Genomic DNA, 18123 nt, shown 5'->3' with positions numbered 1-18123 from the left:
ATTACCGTTGATATACAATATTATAGTTTCAGGTGTACAACATGCTTATTAGACATTTACATACCTTAAAGAGTAATCACCCAATGGAATAACTAGTCTTTCACAATTTTAAAAGAAAAAATGTTTTGCAGATTAGAAAGCAAAATACAAGTGTTATTATTTTTAAGTTATACTTTATCAGCCAAAAGAAATTTAAGGTGATATACACGTGTAAAGCTTTTTTTACCAGCATTTCTTACTAAAATAATTTTTGAGTCAAGAAAAAAAGTTGTGTCAAACCATCTATATGCATTAAAATGGGGTAATTCTAGGTTTAAAGTATAGAACGATAGCTCTCTTTAGAAAAAATATGATCGGAGAAAATTTCCTTGTAATTTTTTTAAATTCTTACCTTTTTTACTATCATGCTTAAAGCATATTACAGCCATTAATACTATTCCTCAAAAATGACTCCATCTCTGACCTCCTTGTCTTCTAAAGCAATTGGTCAAAATTGAAATGTCCTTCTTTTACATCTTCCCTTTTTATCATTTTGTCAGATCATTTTAAGTTTGAGCATATTCCTCTCAGGTACAAGATCCCCAGCTCAATTTTGTGAGAAGCAAATTAAACATACATTCTTTCCATTCATCATTGAAGGTAATATAAAAATGATACAAATCTACCAAAAAAAAAAAAAAAAAACCCAAAAAACCCAAGAATTCCAATAAACCATGTTCATCTCAGAGGCAGATGGAGCCTTTAGCCTGCCCTTTGTCCCTTTCAGTGCCCTGCTCTCCTTTGGTCCTGCTCCCAAGGTACCCTGAGCTCCCTCCCAACAAAGCCTACTTTCAGGAAAGGACCTAAAAACAACTTTACATTGTTGAGTAAAAATTATACAAAAGAATAAAGTTATAACTGCTAAATTTCAGAAATCAATTTTTAAATTCTACACAAGTATCCAGTATGGCCAGGTACTGTATATCATGGGAAGCAAATTGATGGGCCCTGTCCTCAGAGAACATAGAGAACTTATAAATAAACAAGCAAGTCCACTGAAGTGCGGTAATTGCTATGATAGAGTGAAGACCTGGTGTTATGAGAGAAGAGGTCTAACCAAGTGTAAAGGATCAGAGAATGTAAAAGAATGAGTATCTAAGCCAAAGATTAAAGAGTGAGTGGACATCAACCAGACAAAGGTAGGTGGGAAGATGGAATAAAGGCATGAAAAATGCCTCCCTGACACCTTTAAAATTACATTATCCCACTCATACAAAATACTGTATATGTCTGACTCAGACAAGCAGTGAAATTGAGAACAAAATGCAAGCCTTCTAACTTCCAGTTCCCTTCATCCTTTGGAACACTATTTCCCTCACTTTCTCCCTTCTCTTCAGCTTCAAGTGATTACGGAAAACAACTGAAATAATGAAGTAAGAAGCCACAGAAATCACAAATGCAAGGCAGAAAGTGAATAGGTATAGGCAGACAGCTGTGGAAATGGTTTTGTAAGACTTTCTCTGGAGAACAAATGTTTGGGACAAAACAGAATTCCCAGCAACAGTGTAGATGCCCCTAAAGATTGTAGCTTTGGCAGGGCAGTAAATATTCAACCCTAACGTCCAAACAGAACAAATATCTGGATAGTCTCTGCCAAACCAAGATTAAAAACTACTACTATATCTTCTGAAGTAAAAAATAGCCAGCAATAAATTTATCCATTTTTCAGCTAAGCAAAACTTAGAGGGAAATTTACAACTTCAAGTGACTCTGATAGAAAAAAATATCTCAAATCAATAACCTAAGCTTTCACCTTAAAAACATAGAAAGTAAAGAGTAACCTCAATCCAAAGTAGAGAAGACAAGAAATAATAAAGACTAGACTGCAAATCAATTAAATACAGAATAAAAAGCAATAGAGAAAATAAATAAAAGCAAATGTTTCTCAGAAAATGTTTTTAAAAAATAAACTGTCACTTTTTTAGCAGGACTAAGAAAAACAATGAGAAGACAGATCACGAAACTCAAGGATGAAAAAGGACATGTCATCATTGGTTCTACAGAAATTTAAGAAATTATAAAGGTGTATTACAAATGATTTTATGTCAACAAATTAGACAGTGTAGATGATAATAAAAAAATTCCTAGAAAGACACAAGTGACTAAAATGGACTCAAGAATAAATAGAAAATTTTAACATACTTATAATGAGTAAAGACACTGAATTAGTAATTTTAAAAATATAACTTTATTCAAAGAAAACACCCTATGCAGATGGCTTTACTGGTGAATTCTATGAAACATTTAGGAAGAAATAATACCAATCCTTCATAAACTCTCCCAGGAAATGGAGGAGGCAGTAATACTTCTCAACTCATTCATGAGGCCAGCATTCCTCTGAGAGTGAGCACTCTCTTAAACCAAGTTTGAACAAAACAGGATCACAGAACTCAGTTCTGATACTTCTGGGTTCCAGAGGGATTCTTAGGGCCAGCTAGGAAGCTGGAAATATTGTCCATGTACAGGTTAAGAAAGCTCTAGAACCAACCTGGATCTCAAAAGTCCTTTAAATATTTAAGGCCATCTCATAAAGAAATTGAGAACAGTTACCTAAAAAGATCATAAGGAAACTTTGTTTTCCTATCTCTGCCCAGAAAAGTTAGTAATGAACTATTTTTGCTTGTAGGGCAATACTGGGATCAAGTCACAAGAGCTAGGTCTCTCAGTTCTCAAATCTATAGATTTTTAACATCCTCACAGGTTTAGGTGATATCTCACAGGTGAGGTTACTATATCTGTGGAAAACAGTGATTTTTACACTTAAAAAAAACCCTTATATTTAAAAGTATGTTTCAAAAAAGAATTTTTCCCTCTATCCTCTCTTTTTCTGTGCTTACATGTATTATATGAGCACTATAGTTATTTCTATATAATGCCAATACTCAACTTCACAGTTGTGAGTGATGCTGAAAAGATTTAGTTAAACTGGCATAAAATAGCAAAGATAATGAGAGTCATATTGAGCATTTACCTATTACTCAGAGCTTTAATGGATCACCTATCTCATCTACTGCTCACACTGTTCACATCTGTTCTCATATGAAGAGGGTCATGTAGAGAAATTCAAGATGGTGGAGCAGTAAGGAGAAGCTACACTAACCTCCTCCCAGGACCAATCTGGAATTACAATAAAATTGTAGAGAAATCATTTGGAATAACCAACAGAACACTAGCTGGAGAGAAGCCTTATAACCAAAACGGGACAGAAGGAGAAAAGGTTGGAGATGCAGAGAGCCTCTTAAAGGGCCAACATACAAAATTTCATATGCAACCACTTACCCTGGGCTCCAGCAGAGGGAGGCCAGAGTGGACTGCAGACACTTGAGGAGAGTCTGGGGCTGGTGGCTCAGGGGAGAGAACTGAAGGAACAGCTACCAGGATCCCCATGCTGAGTCGTTCCCCATACCGCAGAAGCCATCTTTCTCAGGCAGAGCACTCCTCTCTGAATGGCATCAGCCTGAGGGGAAACAATAACCCCACTGGCAGGAATTACTCTGCCTAACCTCGGTGTGCTTAAACCCAGCTGCTGATTACAGCCTGATTAGATTAACAACCGATCAGTTTGATGGCTGATTTGTTTAGCAATTAAGGCAGAAAACACAAAGAAGCAGCCAGAAGGGAAGACAAAGAAACATACTCCAAATGAAAGAACAAGAGAATTCTACAGAAGAACTAGATGAAATGGAGGAAAGCAATTTAACATATAGAAAGTTTAGAGTAATTACTATAAGGATACTCAACAGCATAAAAAAACAACAGCAACAACAAAAAAAACAACAACAGAGAGACCATAAAAAAGGACTAATCAGAAGTAAAGAATGCAATATCAGAAATAAATAATACACTGGAAGAAATAACTAGGTTAGATGAAGCACAGACTGAATCAGTGTTTTGGAAAACAAGGTAGAAAAAAACATCCAGCCAGAAAAGAAAAAAAAAAGAATTTTTTAAAATGAAGAGAGCTTAAGAAACATTTTGGACGACATGAAGCATAACAACATCCATATTATGGGACTACCAGAAGGACAAGAGCGTAAGCAAGGGATCAAGAACCTATTTGAAGAAATAATGGCTGAAAACCTCCTTAATCTGGTGAAGGAAAAAGTCATGCAAGCCCAGGAAGCTCAGAGTGTCCCAAACAAGTTGGACTGAAAGAGGCCTAAATTGAGACACATCATAATTAAAATGACAAGGCTTAAAGACAAGAAGAGAATCATAAAGGCCACAAGAGAAAAGCAGGTAGTAACCTACAAGGAAGCACCAATTAGACTAGCACCTGATTACTCAACAGAAACACTTCAGATCAGAAGGGAGTGGCATGAAATATTCAAGGTGATGAAAAGCAAGGACACACAACCAAGGCTACTTTACCGAGGAGGGCTATCTTTTCATATCAAAGGAGAAATAAAAAGCTTCCCATACAAGAAAAAGCTAAAGAAGTTTATTAACACCAAATCAGTACTGCAACAAATGTTAAAGGGGAAGGGGAGGAGGAGGAAGAAAAGACAGAGAAAAATAGTCTAAAAAATATGGCAACAAATACATACCTATCAATAATCTCCTTAAATGTAAATGGCTTAAATGTTCCAACCAAAAGACATAGGGTAGCTGAATGGATAAGAAAACAAGACCCATATACATGGTGTTTCCAATAGACCCATCTCATATCGAAAGATACACACAGGGTTGGATAAAGATATTTCATGCAAATAGAAAACAAAAAATGAGGGTAGCAGTATTTATGTCTGGCAAAATAGACTTGAAAACCATGCCTATAATAAGAGACAAAGAAAGACACTACATAATGATAAACAGATCAATCCAACAAGAGAATATAACCCTAGTAAACATTTATGCACACAACATAGGAGCACCTAAATATGTAAAGCAAATCTTGATGGACATAAAGAGAGAGGTCAACAGAAATACAGTCATAGTTGGGGATTTTAACACTCCATTGCTTTAATGGATAGATCTTCCAAGCAGAAAATCAACAAGGAGACAGTGGCCTGAAATGACACAGTAGATCAAATTGATTTAATTGATATCTTCAGAGCATTTCACCCCAAAGCAGCAGAATATACACACTTTTCAAGTGCACGTGTAACATTTTCTAGGATAGACCACATGTTAAAACATAAAACAAGTCTCAATAAATTTAAGAAGATTGAAATCATATCAAGCATCTTCACTGACCACAATGCCATGAAATTAGATATCAATCACAAGAAGAACATTAAGAAAACACACAAAGACATAGAAGCTAATAACATGTTATTAAACAACGAATGGGTCAATGATGAGATCAAGGAAGAAATCAAAAGACACCTTAAAACAAATGAAAATGAGTACACAACAACCCAAAATCTGGGAAAGCAATTCTAGAAGAAAAATTCATAGCATACAGGCCTATCTCAAATAAAAAACAAGAAAAATCTCAAATAAACAATCTAACTTCACACATAAAGAAACTTGAAAAAGAACAACAAACAAAGCTCAAAATGAGTAGAAGGAAGGAAATAATAAAAATCAAAGAAGAAGTAAACGAATTAGAGTCTTAAAATATGATACAAAAGATCAATGAATCCAAAAGCTAGTTCCTTGAAAAAATAAACAAGTTTGACAAACCTTTAACCAGACTCATCCAGAAAAAATGAGAAAGGACCCAAATTAAAAAAATCAGAAGTGAAAGAGGAGAAATAACAACTAATACCAAAGAAATACAAAGAATTGTTAGAAAATTTTATGAACAATTACATGCCAACAAACTGGAAAACCTAGATGAAATGGATAAGTTTCTAGAAACATACAATCTTCCCAAATAAATCAGAAAGAATCAGAGGATCTCAATAGACAGAGTACACCTAATGAACTTGAAGTAGTAATCAAAAACTCTCAACAAACAAAAGCCCTGGACCAGATGGCTTCACAGATAAATTTTACCAAAATTCTGAGAAAAAGTAATACCTGTCCTTCTCAAACTATTTCATACAATTCAAGAGGGGGGAAGTCTCCCATACTCACTTTATGAGGCCAGGATTATCCTAATTCCAAAACCAGATAAAGGTACTACAAAGAAAGAAAATTATAGACCAACATCCCTGATGAACATAGATGCTAAAATCCTCAACAAAATATTAGCAAACCAAATACAGCAATACATCAAAAAGATCACACAGTACGATCAAGTGGCGTTTATTCCAGGCATACACAATTGGTACAACAGTCTCAAATCAATAAATGTGATTCACCACATAAACAAAATGAAGGCTAAAAACCACATGATCATATCAATAGATGCAGAAAAAGCTTTTGATAAAATCCAGCACCCATTTATGATAAAATTCTCAGCAAAGCAGGATTAGAAGGAACATCCCTAAACCCATATGTGATAAACCCACTGCCAGCATCATTCTAAATGGGCAAAACCACAAACATTCCCCTTAAGATTGGGAATAAGACAGGGATGTCCACTTTCACCTCTCTTACTCAACATAGTACTGGAAGTCCTAGCCATAGCAATCAGACAAGAAGAAAGAAAAGGCATCCCAATTGGAAAAGAGGAAGTAAAACTGTTTTTATTTGCAGATGACAGGATACTTTACATAGGGAACCCTAAATATTCCACCATGAAATTCCTAGAACTGATAAGTTAATTCAGCAAAGCAGGAAACAAAATTAATATCCAGAAATCAGCTGCATTCTTATATGCCAATAACAAACTACCAGAAAGGGAAATTAAGAAAACAATTCCATTCACAACTGTTACAAAAAGAAAAAAATACCTAGGCATAAACCTAACGAAGTATGTAAAAGACCTGTACTCTGAAAATTAGAAGACACTAGTAAGTGGAAGCACATACTGTGTTCAGGGATAGGAAGAACTAGCACCATTAAAATGACCATACTACCCAAAGCAATCTATAGATTCAACACAATTCCTATCAAGATTCCAATGACATATTTCACAGAACTAGAACAAATATTTCAAAAAGTTATCTGGAACCACAAAAGGCTCCACATAGCAACAGCAATCCTGAAAAAGAACAAAGTTGGAAGAACCATGTTACCTAATATTAAACTAACTACAAGGCCATAGTATTCCAAACAGCCTGGTACTGGCATAAAAGCAGACATAGATCAATGGAATAGAATAGAAAGCCCAGAAATAAACCCACACCTTTATAGTCAATTAATATTTGACAGAGGAAGCAAGCACGTACAATGGGCTAAAGATACTTTATTCAATAAATGGTGTAGGTAAAATTGGACAGATACATGCAGAAAATGAAACTAGACCATCTTCTTACACCACACACAAGAATAAATTCAAAATGGATCAAAGACTTTAATGTTAAGACTCAAAACCATAAAAATCTTTGAAGAAAACATAGGTAGCAATATCTCAGACATTGCTTGTAGAAACTTTTTATCATCTATATCTCCCAAAGCAAGGGAAACAAAAGAAAAAGTAAACAAATGGGGCTACATCAAACTAAAAAGTGTTTGCACAGCAAAAGAAATCATTAACAAAATAAAAAGACAAGCCACAGAATGGGAGAACATCTTCACCAATATATCTGAAGGGGTTAATATTCAAAATTTCTTAAGTCCTTACAAAACTCAACACCAAAAAAACAAATAATCCGATTAAAAAATGGGCAAAAGACCTGAACAGACATTTCTCCAAAGAGAACATATAGATGGCAAATAGACATATGAAAAGATGCTCAACCTCAGTAATCATCAGAGAAATGCAAATTAAAACCACAATGAGATACTATCTCACACCTGTTAGAATGGCTATCATCAATAAATTAACAAACATGAGTGTTGTCCAGGATGTGGAGAAAAGGGAAACCTGTCACACTGTTGATGGGAATGCAGATTGGTGCAGCCACTATGGGAAGCAGTATGGGGATACCTCAAAAAATTAAAAATGGATCTGTCTTTTGACCCCGGAATCCCACTTCTGGAAATATAGCTGAAGGAACCTAAAATACTAGTTCAAAAGATCATAAGCACATTGCAGCATCATTTACAACCACCAAGGTATGAGAGCAGCCCAAGTGTCCATCAACAGATGAGTGGAATAAACAACTATGGGACATTTACACAATGGAATTCTACTAGGCCATAAAAAAAGAAAAAAAATTCACCCTTGTGACAGCATGGTTGGACCAGGAGGACACTATGATAAGTGAAATAAGCCAGTCAGAGAAAGACAAATACCATATGATTTTACTCATATGTGAAATCTAATGAACAAAATGAACCAATAAGCAAAAGGGAGTCAGACTCATAGATGGAGAGCAGATGACAGCTAGTGGGCAGAGTGTGGGGCAAGGTTAGGGGCTGGAGGGATTGAGCAAAAAGGCAAAAGGACTTATAGACATGGACAAGAGTGTGGTGATTGCTTGGGGATAGGTGGTATAAGGGAACTAAATGTTAATGGAAAATTACATAAAAATTAAAACAAAAATAAAAAGGGTCATGTAGATACTGTAACTACTATAACAGTAGCAGCTTCTTATTTGGTAAATTGCAAAAACCACTATGCTTATTTGGACAAATAATATTGGGACATTTTGTCCATGATAAAGACAAAAAAAGTGAGACAGAGACAGAAAAACAAGAGTCAACATATCTAGGTACTGAGCAGATTTAGGGAAAGTGTGGAGCGAATTTTTTCAGTGTTATTGTCCAGGGCAATTTAGAGAGAGATGTCTAGAGACTTTTTAAAGTTTTTCCATGCATGAAGAATGTAATACCACCCTGGCAGGTATGTATGGTTCAGTGAATTGAGCACTGGCCTGTGAACCAAACAAAGGGTCACTGGTTCGATTCCCAGTCAGAGCACTTGCCTGGGTTGTGGGCCAGGGCCCAGTTGGGGGTGCACAAAAGGCAACCACACATTGATGTTTCTCCCCCTCTCTTTCTCCCTCCTTTCTCCTCTCTCTAAAAATAAATAAATAAAATCTTTTTAAAAATGTAATATCATAATGGAAAAAATACAATAAAGATTAAATTTTTTAAAAGAATGTAACACCAAAAGAATGACCCATAAAAGAGAAACAAAATGATAAATGAAATCCATCAAAAGTAAAAATTTCCATTATTTGAATGACACTGTTCAGAAAATAAAACGACAAGTCACAGACCAGGAGAAAATATTGGCAAATCATGTGTCTAGTAAAGGACTTTTATCTGGAATATATGAAGAACTTCCAAAACTCAATAATAAATAAACAACCCAATTTTTTAAATGGGTAAAATATTTGAACCTACACTTCTCCAGACACAACATACTCATGACAAATAAGCTCATGAAATGATGCTCAACACCATTTCCCATTAGGGAAATGCAAATTAAAACCACAAAGAGATATGAGAGCATATCTCTGACTGGCTTGTTTCACTTAGCATAGTGTCCTCCCGCTCCAACCATGCTGTCACAAAGGTAAATTTTTCTTCTTTTTTACAGGCAAGTAGAATTCCATTGTGTAACTGTCCCATAGTTGTTTATTTCATTCATCTATCGATGGACACTTGGGCTGCTCTCATATCTATTAGAACTCCTAAAATTAGGAAGACTGATCGTGCTAAGTATTGGCAAGAATATGGAACAACTAGAACTTCTATACAGTACTAATGGAAAGTAAAATTATTACAACCATTGTATATAGAGAACAATTTCTTTAAAAGTTAATACACTTGCCAGAGATTACAACCACTGTATATATAAAATAGTTTCTTTAAAAGTTAAGCCCTGGCTGGTGTGGCTCAATGCACTGAGCACCAGCCTGCAAATCAAAGGGTTGCCAGTTTGATTCCCAATCAGGGCACATGCCTGGGTTGCAGGGCCAGGTCCCCAGTTGGGGGAGCATTCAACAAGCAACCACATGTTGATGTTTCTCTTCCTCTCCTTCTCCTTCCCTTCCCCTCTTTCTGAAAATAAATTTTAAAAAAATATTTTAAAAAAATAAATAATAAAAAAATTAAAGTTAGACATAAACTTACCAGAGAAATAAAAACATATATCTGTATAAAGACTTATACAAAAACATTCGTAGCAGTTTTACTTGATTGTCAAAAACTAAAAACAAAAACCCATCCCTGGCTGGTGTAGCTCAGTGGATTGAGTGCCGACCTGCAAACTGAAAGGTCCTGGGTTTGATTCCCAGTCAGGGCACATGCCTCGGTTGCAGGCCAGCTCCCCAGTTGGGGGCGTGCAAGAGGCAACCGATTGATGTACCTCTTGCACATCAATGTTTCTCTCCCTCTCTTTCTCCCTCCCTTCCCCTCTCTCTAAAAATAAATAAATAAAATCTTTTTTAAAAAAAATAGATGTCCACCAACAGGTAAATGGATAACCTAATCATGGTGTCCTGATACAACAAGTTATTACTCAGCAATTAAAAGGAATGGACTGTTAATATGTGCAACAACATGGATGAATCTCAAAATAATTATACTGAAAGTATCAAACCAAAAACATACATACTGTATTATACCACTTATATAATTTTTTAAATGCAATCTGAAGTATAATGACAGAAAATAGGCCAGTGGTTGCCTGTAGATGAGGGAGCCAGGGTGGGGAAGAAAGAAGGTATTACAAAGGGACATGAGGAAACATTTGAGAAACATGGATGTGTTCATTTTCTTGATCGTGGTGAAGATTTCATGAATATGTATAAATGTTAAAATTTGTTAAATTTTATGCCTTACATATATACAGTTTATTATATATCAATCATATAACAATAAAACTATTTAATTTTTAATTTTGTATTTTAAAAACTATCTTAATTCTTATTTTTTAATTTATTTTTTACTGTTTTTCTATTATTATCTTAATTCTTTCAGTTACATTTTTCTGAGAGATTGTTGTTTCTTTGAATAAGACACTACACAGGGACCAGTCATGTGGAAACCCAAGTTATATTTGTGTGTCAGTTGTCATCCTCCTTTTACAGATTAATAAACTAAAGACCAAAGTGGATAAACAACTTGACCAAACCCACTGACCTTGTAGATGATACAGCAACAATTTTAATCCAAATCTGTCTGGCTCCAAAGCACATGTTCTTCACATTGCTATAACCCATGGGAAAAGTGGAAAACAAAATGGTATGGACGTGACATTGTAATTATCTAAAAAGAGCAAAAATAAGCCCTGGCCTGGGAGCTCAGTTGTTTAGAGCATCGTCCGGATATGCCAAGGGTGAAGGTTCAATCCCCCATCAGGGCACATACAAGTGGAAAAATAAATTGGTGTTTCTTTCTCTTTTATTCTCTCTCCCCCGCCCCTCTCTCTCCCTGAAACCAAATTTTAAAAATTTACAAAGAGTAAAAATAAAAACACATGTCTAGGATGTTAAGATAAAAGATAATTTCTTACTGTAAAAAGATTTCATTTGGGTTTTAAGTTATTAGCCTAATGTTCCCTGTGTGACACTAATTTAATGTACCAAACTATCTTGACCAAAAATCCAATAATATCAATATAAAATGCTTTTGTTGCTTCTTAATTATCTAGTAAACAGTATAAACCAGGCGTATAGAATGTGGGAAATAATGGCTTTGAGGACAAATGCCATGAAACACTTCCTTCTTTGAACTATAGATCCTGTCAGGGTGAGGGTATCTTCAGCATTGAGCCTGGAAAGCCTAGAACCAAAGTACTCTTAGGTATGTGAGAAAATAATGTTCAGAGTCCATCACATTGTTTTATTTGGCGTTATCCTGACACTGCTCAATCATTTGGTATATATGAGTGATGTTGTCTACATGTCTCTGATTTAGGTCCACTTAGAAAATCTGAGTGCTGTTTTATGAGTGCTGTTTGAGATTTAAGGCAATACTCCAGTGATATCCTTTGAAATAAGGAAACTATGTCAGAAGCCATCACTCAAGTGTCAAATGAGTTAAAGATGCTTTAGACAAACCAGCTCTATCCATTTCCACTGAAGTACATGCTCTTGTCAAATGTATTCTCTTAGACTATACAATGAGATTTTTTTCACATTTATAGGCCAAGTTCTTCTTGCAGCCACATCTTGCTTCAGTTTACTTGGAATAAGTCTCTGTATCTTTTATATAATGCTGGTTGTAGAATATCTGAAGCCATGTTGCTTGAATTCTAGAAGAGTCAAGAAATTCCATAGAGCTGACAGAGAAATCTAGTGTACAGAACATGAGGCTAGGGCTAGTTGAAATACTATATTCAAAAGCAAATAGATGAGAAATAAATAGGAAGAAATGAAAATGTGTATGGTCACAAATATTTCTTGAAATGAAGATGAGGCTGAGGTGGAGTAAATGGAGATAACCTAGATATCTAGAATTTTAAAATACTGCAATAAATTCACACAGCTAAAGGGAGAGGTAAGTGCTAACCCCATTTTCTCCCTTCCTGTCTTACTGACTTTCTTGTTTCTCTCCTACTCTATAAATATTTTTTCCTATTCAATGGTGAGGAAAAAGCATGGTGTAATGAGAGTTTTTTAAAAAAAGGAAGAGAGATTGAGCGCTGGCCTGTGAACTGAAAGGTCACCAGTTCGATTTCCATTAAGGGCACACGCCAAGGTTGTGGGCCAGGTCCCCAGTGGGGATGTACGAGAGGCAACCAATAGATGTTTCTCTCCCTCTCTTTCTCCTTCTCTTCCCCTCTCTCTAAAAATAAATAAAAATAAAATATTTTAAAATATTGCTATCAGTTTGGCTCAAATAAACTCACAAAAAAAGAAAAAAAAAGGAAGAGGAGGGGGAAAAGGAGAAGGAATGGAAATAGTGAGGAGAGAAAAAAAAAAAAAAAAGAGTATGAAAATACCCAAGCACCTGATAAATTCTAAGCACTGAAGCAGTTTTAAAATATGGTCCCAAATTTTTTCACTCTTCCCATCAATAAGTAAGCACCGTGTCTCCTCCCCTTCAATCAGAGTAGTCTTTTGACTGCTTTTACCAACAGAGGATGGCAAAAGTGATATTACATAATAACCAGGGTTCAATCATTAAAGGCAAACAGCTTCCACCTAGTTCTTTTGGAATATTTGCCCTCTGAAAGGTCCCTCTAAGGACTCTACCACTTGGTACCCAAACACCACATTGGGAGAAACCCAATTCACAATAAGAAGCCATACGTAAATGCTCTAGTAAACAGGCCCACCTGTGTCCAACTTTGGAATCATCCCATCCCAGGCACCAGAAATGTGAGTGAAGTCAGGACCAGCTCAATAGGCATGCAACCTATACAGTTCCACTGGAGCTCACACTCAGAAGGGCCTTCTGCTTGGTTTAATCGCTATCACTGCCATCTTAAAATTTTAAATAATATTATCTTTGAACTTACATTTTGTAAGTGAAGTCCAATGGGACAATGGAACATGAGTGTGAGCAGAGAAGATGCATATAATATTTGTGTCCTCCACAGTTCCTTGCTGTTCCATTAGCATAGATCTTTTGTGATCTCACTACACAGCTTCTATAACATACTCACTTTATACTCAAAACCCTGTGCTCATAAGGGATCCATGCTTAGTTTAATGTTCTGTGCCACCATCTTAAAATTCTTAATAATTGAATCTTTGAACTTCTGTTCTGCAAGTTAAGTTCATGGGACAATTCAGCACAGGAATGAGGAGAGGCAATATGCATATACCCCTCACCTCCATACCACTGCTACTGCTTGGCATCCCCTTTACATATGCTGCTACACTCTTAGGCCATATAAAATTCAAGTGAAAAGTTAGAGGGGAGAGAAATTCTTGACTAGAATGTTGGTTCCAGGAAGACAGAGATTTTGCATCTTTATTTACTCTTAAATGTCTAGTGCTTGGCACATACTAGATATGTGTTATTTATTGAATGAGTAGAAAAAAGTGAATTCACAGGGAGTATAAACACCATTAATCATGCCATTACTTTCACCCTATTTCCTAGGAACCTCAAAGTTTGTATTTTCCAGATTCTAAATTATCATGCAAAATAGAAAAATATCTGAAGGTCAAAAACTACATTATGTCATTTGGTATCAAAATAATAATAATAATAATAATAATAATAATAATAATGTGATTGCTACAGGTAGAAACACATATAGAAGAAGAGAAGAGAACAGCAAAGGGAAAAATTCATCTTTCAGCACTGAGCATGCCTTAATTAGAGAGCTCTACCTTGAGGCTCTACAACTAAAACAAGATTTGGGACTTGAGAAGATGTTTAAACAATAAAGTTTTTGAAAAGTCACTATACAGAAAATCTAAGGAAACCAAACATATTTCACTTAGAAAAGCTGAGCCTTCAAGAATTAAACAAATAAACAATATCTGTCTAGAAAAAGTCCAACCACTGTTAATATAATGAGAACGGTTTGCGTGGCATCAGTGTGACCTCACAGCCAAGGAGAGCCGACTGGAATGTGCACATGTGAGCAATGAGGACTTCACTGTACTAGTCAGTGGGGATGGTAGATGCTGCTGAGTGAGCATATGTACTGTGTGGCCATCACAATCAAAATGATTGAGTGAGTAAAGCAATGAATCTGCATCAAATTGTGCATTAAGCTTGAACATTCCTGGACTTCCGGCCAAGATGGAGGCTTAGACGGACACGCTAGGTCTCCCTCTACAACTAGAGAGGAATACAACTACTTCAAAACAAAGGATAACTAGAAATTCCAGAAAATAAAACTACATGGAAGTCCAACATATGAAGTTATAAACCAGTGGTGCCATTTGGGCAGGTAAGAGTTAAAGAGGGCAGTGCTGTTCGCAGTCGCACCTGGACAGCGGCGGGGCGGCGAGGAATCCCGGCTGCAGTCAAGCCCCTGGCGGTGCGCGACTCCGGCGCTGGGGAGAGCGGCCGCCGCATCGCCTTGAACAGTGAGGCCCAGGAGGGCGGGAGGACGGATCCCGGTCTCCTAGCTGAATAACTGTGTGAATCCATCTTGGACCCCCGCCCCCAAAGAAAGCACCACAGGGCTGCGAAATAGGTCGCAGATAGGCAGGCGCCGGTCACTGATTTGTGACGCGTACACAGGCACTGCCCCGGACAGCCGGCCTAAGAAAACAAAACGCATCTGTCAAAATGAGGCAGACAACTATAGAAATCCCGGTGACACAACTCACCAGGCAGCAGATAGAGAACCTGACAGATGAACAGATAAGAAACCTGTCAGAGGCTCAGTTCTGGGCCATTGTTATCAGGTGGCTTACAGAATTCACAAAAGAGCAGGAAAAAGATAAGAAAGAAGCGAAAAACTTTCATAACGAAAGGAACAAAACCGCATACGAGATAGATGGTGAGAAAAAAAAATCCAGAGTTCATTTCAACAAACTGGAATACGGAGAAGGAACAAGCAGTCAACCAATGCAGCGAGAGGAAATGGGAAGCAACAATGAGAGGATCAGAAACCTCTGGGACAGCTATAAAAGGCCCAACATAAGAATCATTGGTTTGCCAGAGAATGAGGAAGATGAACTAGAACTTGAAAAATTGAGTGGAAATATAATAAAGGAGAACTTCCCAGACTTGGGGAAGGGAATAGACTTGCAGGTCCAGGAAGCAAGGAGAGTTCCCAAGAGACTGGACCCAGGGAGAACCACTCCAAGACACATTATAATCAAAATGTCAAAAATTAAAGATAAAGAGAGAATCTTAAAAGCAGCAAGAGAGAAGAAAAGAATTATGTACAAAGGGGTCCCAATTAGACTATCAGCTGACTTCTCAAGGGAAACCCTACAGGCAAGAAGAGACTGGCAAGAAATATTCAAAGTAATGAAAATCCAAAACCTACAACCACGAATACTCTAGCCAGCGAAATTGTCATTCAGAATAGAAGGACAGAGAAAGTGTTTCCAGGACAAAATAAAACTGAAAGAGTTCATTAGATCCAAACCACTGTTATATGAGATGTTAAAGGGACTGGTTTAAAAAAACAGAAGCTAGGGAGATGAAACAAAGGCAAACTAAAGAGGCAACGAGAGTGGAAAAGGAACTGTGGGTACGGGAAGCATATTGGGGGGAGGTCAACAGGGAGGGGGAATGGGGAAAGGGAGGGAGATGATATAGGAATTGGGGATCAAGGTAGGAGGGAATGGAATAGACGGAGAGAGGTTGGGAGGAACTGTATGCACAACTAATGGACATAATCTAAAAGGGGGGGACAACTGGAGGGAGGGGGGCCACCGGGTGGAGGGGAGCAGAGGGAAGGGAAATTGGCACAAATGTAATATTTCAATCAATAAAACACATTAAATCTGAAAAAAAAAAAAAAAAGCTTGAACATTCCTCCATGGAAACTATTCAGATGATTCAGAAGGCCGCAGCTATGGGCAACTGGTGATTGGCAGCTCCATCGTGACAACGCGCCTGCTCATGCATCATGTCTCATACAGAGTTTTTTGGTAAAACATCTAATCACCCAGGTGACTCAGCCTCTCTACAGTACAGATTTGATGCTCTACAACTTCTGGCTTTTCCCAAAACTAAAATCACCTTTGAAAGGGAAGATATTTAAGACCATCAGTGAGATTCAGAAAAGTACAACAGGGCAGCTGATGGCCATTGGGAGAACTGTGTGAGGTGTCAAGGCACCTACTTTGAGGGAGACTGAGGTGTCATTGTCCTGTGTACAATGTTTCTTGTATCTTGTACTTGTATCTTCTTCAATAAATGATGCTTTCTGGACACATCTCATATATATTACATTAATAATGGTAAACGGCTGCCCTATTTCCACTGTAATGGGACATAAGGAACAGCCTTAAATTATAGTAGAAGATCCTAAGATTGAAAATCAGAATTCATATTACAAGGGATGTGAAACACTGGAAAAGGCTGCCAAAAAGATATGGATTCTTCTCTACCAATTTTGATGAAAAGAGTATCCATCTTTCTAAGGTTATTTAAGTGGATTTCTGCTCAAAAGAAAGTGTGAACTAGATAACTTCAAGGTCACTATTCTAAAAGCTTTCAATCAAAAGCAACTGTGAAAAACAGGGCATCTCCAAGTAGCTAAAGTAAATCACAAAATAGGACTAGAAGATTTTTTAAGCTCTCTCTTTCATTTTTTATAACATTATATTTAAATAGTATTTCACAATTTACAGTGACTTTTCATATCCTTCACCTCTTTCTATTTTTTTATTATGACATGATATGCCAGATTTCCTAAGTTTGAAGATAGAGGAGACAAGAGAACAGATCGGAAGTCTCAGTTTTAAATATAAATAGACTCAGACACTCACAAAGGCCTCATACATGATGAACAGTGTGGTTTCATACAGTATGAAAAGAACAAAGGGAGAAGACAGAAAAGATAGATAGGCCCAGGGCACAGATAACACTAACCACCAGCAAACGTCTTTTCTTCTCCAATCTAGGCAGCACTATCCTGGGTGCACTGTGGGCAATCCAGAGGACCGCGAGAAGTCCTCCATTCTTCTCAACTAGCTTGTCATTTAATTTTCTTGGACAGAGGTGTTTGTTGAGAGAAACTCTGAGTTTCTCTTCCTCCAACATATATGCTTTTGGGGTTAATAATAGAAAAGAAAATGTCTTGAAAAAAAGAACAGATGTCAAAGAAGACAATGAGAGTTTTGCAAAAGGCTCAAAAATCCTGAGCTAGAAGACATTGTTTACCTGAAAATCTGACCTAAAGGCCTACAAAGCTGTATAGGAATCCGTGAAAGGCTTTTCTTTTCTTTTTTTTTTTTTTTCTTTTAAGTAACTGCTCAAGGTCCTCTCCCAAGAAACGGTTAACCCATTTTCAATCTGAAATGAAAAGTTACAACTATTGGGAAAAGGTCACAAGCAGGTCAGAAGTCTGAGATTTGTTTGGCTTGTGCCCTTTTCAGAGAAAACCATAAAACTCAATTCCTCTCCATCCTGAAATAAATGCTAGGCAGAGTAATGTTTGAATAATGTCAACAGAATGCCACAGAGAAGCATTTGCTTTTCTTGGTAACCAGTGTATTTCAGGGCCCTAACCTCCATATTTTCAATTCCAGAGAACTAAGGACGATGACAACAATTTCAAGCTTTTTCCCCCAAAGGAAAATGCTGGAGGAAATTAAGATG

At 36.8% G+C, this 18123-nt stretch overlaps 1 protein-coding gene across 1 annotated transcript in view; it reads right to left on the bottom strand.

Annotated features, from left to right (window-relative positions):
* The window catches only part of HPSE2 (heparanase 2 (inactive)), a 631267-nt gene that overhangs the window by 507735 nt on the left and 105409 nt on the right, over nt 1-18123 (bottom strand). The gene's annotated exons all lie outside the window — the stretch shown is intronic.

Source organism: Furipterus horrens, unplaced genomic scaffold, assembly GCF_987537825.1.
Source record: "Furipterus horrens unplaced genomic scaffold, mFurHor1.1.pri manual_scaffold_5, whole genome shotgun sequence".
Lineage (NCBI taxonomy): Eukaryota > Metazoa > Chordata > Mammalia > Chiroptera > Furipteridae > Furipterus > Furipterus horrens.
This window is presented reverse-complemented; position numbering and strand designations above follow the sequence as displayed.